At 59.7% G+C, this 9,065-nt stretch overlaps 1 long non-coding RNA gene across 1 annotated transcript; it reads right to left on the bottom strand.

Annotated features, from left to right (window-relative positions):
- Positions 1–2,029: 2,029 nt before the first annotated feature.
- On the bottom strand, positions 2,030–6,343 carry LOC309448838. Its single transcript, XR_014185860.1, has 2 exons — positions 5,802–6,343; positions 2,030–2,334 (listed from the first exon to the last, which is right to left on the bottom strand). It is a non-coding gene; the product is annotated as an uncharacterized lncRNA (long non-coding RNA).
- Positions 6,344–9,065: the final 2,722 nt, after the last annotated feature.

Genomic DNA, 9,065 nt, shown 5'->3' with positions numbered 1-9,065 from the left:
TTTCTACAAGTGGCTTCAAAGAAACCCAGTTCGTTCGCATCAGCCCTTTCCCAATTAACAACCTAACCCATCACCCGCTTAAATTACCATCTCAGGTCAGTCCTGCCGGCTTTTGCCCACATAAAAATAAGAATCCTCTCATTAGTGAGCAGAGTGTGTAGAATATCCCCATCCCAGCGCTGAAATCATTCCGAAAATACAAAGTAATGGAGCTGTTTCTATTACTACTTGTTGCTTTTCATTTTAATTGTGTATCAAGTGCACATTTTCTCTGAGTGTTTGTTGTTGGTAGACAATGTCTGTTCAAGCTCTACATGTTCCTGGCTGTGTTTTCAGTTCCAAAGCATCAGGCTTGATTTTTCCTATCAAAGAAACGATCCGTGCATTACCTTAAAATGCTCTCTCGCTTTGGTTTAACGTCCGGAATAAACCTTCAGAAGGGACTTTTGGGCAAAAAATACTGACCGGAACTCGGGTTTGTGTTGTCATTCTCTGGTTTTGGAAGAAAAAACCCTATTAAATCCAGTGGATTACTCCAGTCTGAGTGAGACGGCTTCTTTTCTTCCAGCAGAACCCGTGAGCGAGCGGAGAGGGGTGTTTGAATATATATATTTGACCTTGTTTAGTGTCATAGAGTCAGTCGGTGCTGACTGTGCCTTTCTGCGTGCGAATTGCTCTTCAGTGACAAGAACAATCGCTTCATAAAAAGAAGCAATCTCTAAACTCGGGAAGTCAGACCTTGAGAGGGAAAAGAGGAGAATCTGTGTTCCTGCACATGAACGAGCGCGTCGGTGTCGCCCGGTGACCCGTTCGCTCAGTGCCCGTCTGTTTGGTGACACAGAAAGTGGCTTTTGGCAGCGGCCCCGGCTGTCCCCGCGCTGCGGATTCGGCCTCAGAACCGTTTGCCGTGTTGTCTCGCTGCCGGAAAGCTGGGAGCGAGGTGGGTTCGGTGCTGCGCGCTTGGGATAAAAAGCTGGTTGTTTGGAGTTACGGAAAAACGCCGTGGAGAGGACGGTGCTGCTCCCCGGTGTCCTGGGCCCCGTGGCTGGAATCGGTGGCGGTGGCCCTGGCAGGACCCAGCGGTGATAATTCTGGGTGTTTTCCAGCTGTCGGGTACCCGAGCATCCGTCCCAACGTCTCCACAGACAGGGAAGCACGGACGGGGTCACGGGCTCCGTGCCCAGGCCGGGGAGCGTTGGTTGAGCCCGCGGTGAGGGACCAAGTGCTGGGACAACCAGGGGACAGCGGGGCTGGGGCACCGGCTGACCCCTCCACCCCTGCTGTCCCCTCTGCTCCCGCTGTGCCTTCTGCTCCCGCTGTCCCTTCTGCTCCCCTGTCCCCTTGGCTCCCCTGTCCCCTGTGCTCCCACTGTCCCCTCTGCTCCTGCTGTCCCCTCTCCTCCTGTTGTCCCCTCTGCTCCTGTTGTCCCCTCCGCTCCCGCTGTCCCCTCTGCTCCAGCTGTCCCCTCGGCTCCCCTATCCCCTCTCCTCCTGTTGTCCCCTCTGCTCCTGTTGTCCCCTCTGCTCCTGTTGTCCCCTCTGCTCCCAGTGTCCCCTCTGCTCCTGTTGTCCCCTCCGCTCCCGCTGTCCCCTCTACTCCCCTGTCCCCTCCGCTCCCGCTGTCCCTTCTGCTCCCCTGTCCCCTTGGCTCCCCTGTCCCCCCACTGTCCCCTCTGCTCCTGTTGTCCCCTCCGCTCCCGCTGTCCCCTCCGCTCCTGCTGTCCCCTTGGCTCCCCTGTCCCCTCTGCTCCTGTTGTCCCCTCTGTTCCTGCTGTCCCCTCCGCTCCCGCTCTCCCATCTACTCCCCTGTCCCCTCCGCTCCCGTTGTCCCTTCTGCTCCCACTGTCCCCTCCACTCCCACTGTCCCCTCTACTACTCTGTCCCCTCCGCTCCTGCTGTCCCCTCCGCTCCTGCTGTCCCTTCTGCTCCCGCTGTCCCCTCCGCTCCTATTGTCCCCTCCACCACCCCAGGACACTGAACCTTGTGTTACGAGCCAGCGTGGTGCTACCGGCATCCAGCTGAGCACGTGCTTCAGTGTTTCAAAGTGCAGGAGCTTTAATTTAACGCCGAATTTGCAGCAAGAAATCCTGAAACGCTTCAGGCGTTTACCCCTGACCGAAAAAGAGGGCACGGCTGCAGCGCCGGCACCGGCGCCGCATTCCTTGGGAAATCGTCTCGGAGAAGCCGTCATGGGGCGGCTGCGGTGGGTCTGGTGCTCGGGAACAGGCCGGGAGTTGCTGAGGTCACAGCTGGGATTGTCACCCCAGATGTGGTTCTGTCACCCCAGACATGGCTCCATCACCCCAGATGTGGTTCTGTCACCCCAGACATGGTTCTGAAACAGAGAAAGAACAGCAGAGTCAGTTCTACTGTTAAGCTCATCCTTTATTTGACAGCGCTGGGGAGCTCTAGGGATCATCCATTCTAAGTGCTCCAGCACCTGGATGCTCTTGCGTTGCTTCTATCCACACAATTATTGCATATTCATTACAATTTTGGGGAATCTTTACCACGCAACACACCTGTACCAGGCAATGATTACATAAACATCAGATGGAGAGAGTTATTTCATAGTCTTTGCTGCCATCTCACGTCCTTTGACCGGTACCACAGGCTCTTTCGGGGGTTTCTGGGGGTCTCTGAGGTGTGCTCATTGACTTCTCCACGTTGACAGCTCTTCGCACAAGTGCAATTAGTGCTCACTTACATAAGTAATTGATTAGTTTCTTACTTCAAATGCACCTATTAATTTCTAGTTACACATAAGCCAAGTGCTCTGCTTCTAAACAATATATCCCTTCATCTCGTGTCTCTAGCTCGTCATGCAAGAGAATCTAAGGCTTGGAAAACATCCCTTCGTTTGGCAGGCAGGCAGGAAGCATTTACCATGTCTGTTGGTTAACGATGGGTACGTCCTTTGCAACTTCAACACAGTATACGTTAATTTGGCAGCTTCTCTTCAGTTCCGTCACCCCAGGGGGTTGTTCTGTCACCCCAGATGTGGTTCTGTTACCCCAGATGTGGTTCTATCACCCCAGACGTGGTATCACCCCAGACATGGTTCCATGACCCCAGATGTGGTTCCTTGACTCCAGACATGGTTCCATGACCCCAGACATGGTTCTGTGACCCCCAGACATGGTTCTGTGACTCCAGACATGGTTCCATGACCCCAGACATGGTTCTGTGACTCCAGACATGGTTCCATGACCCCAGACATGGTTCCATGACCCCAGGCGTGGTTCCTTGACTCCAGACATGGTTCCATGACCCCAAACATGGTTCCATGACCCCAGATGTGGTTCCTTGACTCCAGACATGGTTCCATCACCCCAGACACAGTTCCGTGACCCCAGATGTGGTTTCATGACCCCAGACGTGGTTCCATGACCCCAGACATGGTTCTGTGACCCCAGATATGATTCCATGACTCCAGACATGGTTCCATCACCCCAGACGTGGTTCCATGACCCCAGACGTGGTTCAATCACCCCAGACATGGTTCCATCACCCCAGACGTGGTTCTGTGACCCCAGACGTGGTTCAATCACCCCAGACATGGTTCCGTGACCCCAGACGTGGTTCCATGACCCCAGACATGGTTCAATCACCCCAGACATGGTTCCATCACCCCAGACGTGGTTCCGTTGCCCATGCAGATGCCGGCACTGTCCGAGACGTTCGGGGTGTCTGGCGTGGCCTCCAGCTGCCGCTTGGAGAGGACACGTCTCCCAGGGTCACGTCTGCCAGCCCCGCGCCGCTGCCTGAGGACAGTGTGACCGAACTGTGTGCCCAGACGTGTCCCCACCCCAGCGCTGGGCTGACAGCTCCACCTCTGCTCTGAAGTGAGGAGAACGCGACTTATTTCATCCCAGGTATTGCAAGTATGAATTAGATCATCTCTGCAGAGCAGGTTTCCATTTGGACGCAAAGCTTCGAGGTTTAACGTGAGCATTCAGTGTTTCTACCCGTAGTGTAGCTCCAATCGTGTAACAATTATACCATCCCTGTAATTAGTAATTCAAGTATTCTTGATGCCGGGTGCATAACTCACCAGCTACAAGGTGACTTTCTAAGATTATTGAGACGCGCACAGTCGCTCAGTGGATGTTTGCAGCGAATGGGACGTGCTGGGCTTTGCACGTTGTGCAGTTAGGGTGAGAAAGTTCGGAAGGACTGACCTTTCTTAAGAAATAACTAGACAGAAACCTACTCTTTCATTGAGAGGAAACGGCCTCAAGTTGCAGGGTCCTGCATGTGGGTCACAACAACCCCATGAACGCTGCAGGCTCGGGAGGAACAGCTGGAAGGTGCCTGGGGGTGTTGGTGAGAGCGGCTGAACATGAACCAGCGTGGGCCCAGGTGGCCAAGAGGCCACAGGATCCTGGCTGGTACCAGCACTGGGGTGGCCAGCAGGCCCAGGGCAGCGACCGTCCCTGTGCTGGGACCTGGGGAGGCCAAACTGCCAATGCTGGGGCAGTTCTGGGCCCCTCACACCAGGAAAACCCTTGAGGTGCTGGAGCGAGTGGAGAGAAGGGAACGGAGCTGGTGAGGGGCTGGAGCACAAGTGTGATGGGAGCGGCTGAGGGACCTGGGGGTTCAGCTGGAGAACAGGAGCTGAGGGGAGACCTTCTGATCTCTGAACTGCCTGAAAGGAGCTTGGAGCCTGGGGGGTCGGGCTCTGCTCCCCAGGAACAAGCGCCAGGAGCAGAGGAAACGGCCTCAAGTTGCGCCAGGGGAGGTTGAGGTTGGATGTGGGGAACAATTTCTTCCCCAAAGGGCTGTGGGGCATTGGAACAGGCTGCCCAGGGCAGTGCTGGAGTCACCATCCCTGGAGGGTTGGACAGATGGACATGAGGTTCTCAAGACATGGAGCAGGGACAGGGCTGAGAAGAGACCATCACCCTCCACGCTACGACCTCCTCTCCAATAACCGCAGTTTGTCAGCAGCTCTCAGTCCCGTGGCAGCTGCGGTTCAGCAGCGGGAGGAGCAGGAGGCGGCGCAGCAGCCCCGGCACCGGCAGCGTCTCAACGCCGCTTCTCCCGCAGCCGCCGGAGCCGCCGCCAGCCCGCGGCCGCACCACGGGCGCTTCTCCTTCCTCGGCGCCCGGCGAACAGACGGGGTGACTCCAGCAAAACGAGGGGAACTCGAAGGGAACCGGAGCGGCGCCGGCAATGACCAGCGGAGCTTTGGGGAGGAGACCAAACCCCGGCTGCGCTGCCGCTTCCCGTCACGGGCTCGGGGCGATGCAGCGGCCGCGGGTTTATGGCAGCAGGTTCAACCCGCGCTCCCGCAGGTTCATCCGCCCTCTGCCACCCCCACGGGAGAACCAGCCCCTCGGTGGCGCCTCGCGGGGGGAGGCTCCGCTCGCGTGGTTTAAAAACACACAAACCCTGCCCATGTGGAGCAAACACGGGTGTGACAGATGGAACGAGGAGCCAAGGAAGAGTTTTCCCCAAACGCACCGTTTTCTGGTGTGTTTGCCCCGCGCCGGGAACCCGAACAGGAGCCAGAGGCGGCTCCGGCGGGAAAACCCCGCGCGTGGTTCGAGCTGCGGAGCGGGGCCGCGAGGAACCGGAGCCACGCGGGGCCAGGACGGCGCCCACAGTGTCCCCGAGCTCCTCCCGCTCCTGAGCGGGCCCGGAGCGCTGACACACCGGGGGTTTGGCTGAGGACGCTCAATTAAAAGGCAAAATCATGAAATACTCGTTACGTGGGGGCGGAAAAAGCCGCCGCCGCCATGAACCGCCCCGGGTGCGAGGGCCGGAGCGGGACCCCTCAGGGCGCCCTCACCCACTCACCCTCCGCCCGGCTTCACGTGCAGCGCAGTGTCCCGCGCGCCTATTGGCTGGTAGGAAGTGGGGTCCCTGTCCCAACCAATCGGCGCTGCGCTCATTGGGGTCGATCCGCCCTCTCGGGCAGGAAGCGGGTGGGAGCGCAGACACCGCGGCCTCAGCGGGGGACGGGAGGCGGAAGGACGGGCCGCAGTTCGCCGCCGCGGCGGGCGGCCCCGCGCGGCTGCTCCGGTGTGAGAGCGCTCCCGCCCCCGCAGCCCCGCCCCGGGACGCCCCCAAAGGCCGACGGGAACTGTAGTCCCGGTCGCAGCGCCGGCCGGCCCCCGCATGCCCGGGCAGACTACCGGTCCCGGCATGCCCCGCGGCCCGGCGCCCAATCGCGGCGCGCCTTGTTGCGGGGGTGCGGCAGGCGCCCATGCCCTGTTTCAAGATGGCGGACGACAGTGAGGAGCGAGGCGGCTACGGGCGAGGCCTCCGCGGCCGTCGGCGGAGGAGAACGACCACGAGCACTGCAGCGACTGCGAGAACGAGGCGGAGCGCGGCTCCAACCGGGGGTGAGCGGCGGCCGGGCCGCCCGGCGCGGCGGCGGCCGGACCCATTGAGGAGGGCAGCGGCCGGGAAGTGAGCGGCGCCCCGCCCCGCGGGCTCGCTGATTGGCCGCGGAGCGGCATCCCGCGCTGCGATTGGTCGAGCTGCCCGTCATTCTGGCGGGGGGCGGTCCCGCTGGCTCCATTCACGCCTGTTGTGGGAGCGTGTCCCGGGGCGGGATCGGGCCCGTCGTGCGCGGTTCCGCGGGGCGGCCAGAAAGGGGCCGTCAGCGCCTTTTTTTGGCAGAAATGAGCCCAATTCGCAGCTTTGCGTGTCCTTGCGTTAGGGCGTGTCTCCCCACGTTCCCCTGGGCCTCCCCTTGTCCCCGTCCCGGCATCGGTGGCACCGGGGGTGACACGTTGGGCGCCTCGTCCCTGTCCCGGGAGCCCGTGCCCTCCCGTGGCTGTTCCGGCGGGCTGGAAGGAGCCCGGGATTCTGCAGACCGAGCGTTATCCGAATGGGCAGCCCCCGGTGTCGATCCAGGCTGGGGATGCAGGGGTGGAGAGCAGCCCTGAGGAGAAGGACTTGGGGACACTGGGGGATGAGAGATCGACCGTGACCGTGTGTGCTCACAGCCCAGCAGGTCGATCATCCCCTGGGCTGCATCCCCAGCCCCGTGGGCAGCAGGTTTGGGGGGATCCTGCCCCTCTGCCCCATTCTGGTGAGACCCCCCTGCAGTGCTGGTCCAGGTCTGGGTCCTCAGCACAGGACACACATGGAGCTGCTGGAGAGGGGCCAGAGGAGCCCCAGGAATGATCTGAGGCTGGAACAGCTCTGCTGGGGGACAGGTGAGAGAGTTGGGGTGTTCAGCTGAGAAGAGAAGCTCCAGGGAGACCTTAGTGTGGCCTTTCTGGACTTAAAAGGGACTGATCAGAAAGACGGGGACAGACTTTTGAGCAGGGCCTGTTGTGATAGGACAAGGGGTGATGGTTTGAAACGAAAGGAGGGAGATTCAGGCTGGACATGAGGAAGGAATTGTTGTCCCTGAGGGTGGTGAGAGCCTGGCCCAGGTTGGCCAGAGAGGTGGTGGCTGAACCATCCCTGGAGACATCCCAGGCCAGGCTGGACGGGGCTCTGAGCACCCTGAGCTGGTGAAGATGTCCCTGCTCATGGCAGGGGGGGCACTGGGGGAGCTGGGAACGTCCCTTCAACCCAAACCATCCTGTGATTCTCTGATTCTGAACACAGCCCAGGGTTTCCAAAGCTCAGCTGATGTCCTGTGGTTCGAGGAGTGCCGCCTCCAGAGGTGCCAAATGGTGCAATAGCAGCAATGAGGCCGGGAGCCAACACACGCGGTGCGGCAGCTCCTTGTCTGCGTAGGGAAGATCTCTGATCCCTAACGTAGAACCCACATTACTCACGGCATTAATTACAAGGCACAGCGCTGCCTGGCCGTGCCTGTGGTTTCCAGGAGGCTTCATCCTCCTTCCTGACAGGTTTCCGTGCGGCCGGGCCCGTCAACAGGGGCTTGTGCCCCATCCCGTGTTTCCAGAGGTTCTGCACCTCGTTCTTTCCTCCCTGCTCCTCGCCGGCTCCTCTCCCCGCTCGCCCGGTGCCCCCGCAGCTGCTTTCCAGCCCTGCCCCGCGGAGCCGGCGGCTCCAGCAGCTCTTCCCTCCCTCGGCAGCTTTTGGAGCCCGTCCCGCCTGTCCAGCGAGCAAAGAGAAGAAAAGGTCACGGAAGAAATATCACAGAGGCTTTTTTTATGACAGCACAGATGCCCGTTTGTATTTTATTTGTCTCGCGGCGATGGCACCGTGTCTCAGTTTAATACGTTTAGCCGTGCTTGGGGGAGATTTTCCTTTTCTTTCCCTCTGACATGATTGGGTTTGTGGGAAGCAGAGCCGAGCAGAGAGGAGCCGCGGTGCTTAATCACTATTATCTCCCAGCCCGGCGGTGCAGGCCGCCCTTTGCCAGGAAAAGGTGTGTTCTTGAGCCCTCTTGGTATCCTTGCGTGGGCATCGCAGCCCCGAGGAGCCAAAATGCGATTACCTGCCCCTACTGGGGCGAGCGTTGAGCACAACAAGCTGACCGGGCAGCCTGGGAAATGCCCCGTATAAAATGATACGTAGAGAGTTCAGATCGCTCGGGAAATATCGTTCAAAGCGTCACTGATGGGCGCAGCGATAACGAGCGCGAGCCGGGGAGGCTTTGGAGCGCTCTGGGAAACCTCCTGTCGCCCCAAAACCTCCCGGGGGATCCACCTGGGAGGGAGCAGAGGAACCGGTGGGAAAGGTGAAGGTTTTGTCTCTTGGGGCACGTCAGTTCTGTTGATTTTGTGCCGTCCCGTCGCGCTGGGGCGAGGGAGCGTTTCTGGTCCGTGTGCCCTGGTCCGGGCAGGTTTGCGGGCGGCTCCGGGTCCTGCTCTCGACAGGATCTTGTCGCTGGATCTTGGCTCTGAGCTTCAAAACATAAAAGCGTCACTTAGCGAGAGCGAAACTTCCCTTCCTTTTAAGGCCGGGACAGAGGAATTGAGTTTCCTCCGCCTCGCGCTGGGAAGCGGCTGCACCGCTCTGGCTGCGGCGTCCGAGGGGGTTTCCCAAGTGAAAAGAATCCCGCTGCCGTACTTGTCCTGCTTTCCTCTGCCTGCGTTACCCCTCAGGAGGGTGTTCCTGGGACAGCCGCCCGTGTTTTACCGCGGAAAGTGTCGTTGTTGGTGTTGGGTGCAGCGCGGTAACGGTGTC

The sequence above is a fragment of the Streptopelia decaocto genome (assembly GCF_964273445.1).
Source record: "Streptopelia decaocto genome assembly, chromosome: 22".
Taxonomy (NCBI): domain Eukaryota; kingdom Metazoa; phylum Chordata; class Aves; order Columbiformes; family Columbidae; genus Streptopelia; species Streptopelia decaocto.
The sequence above is the reverse complement of the archived record's forward strand: the minus strand, read 5'-3'. Positions and strand labels throughout refer to the sequence as shown.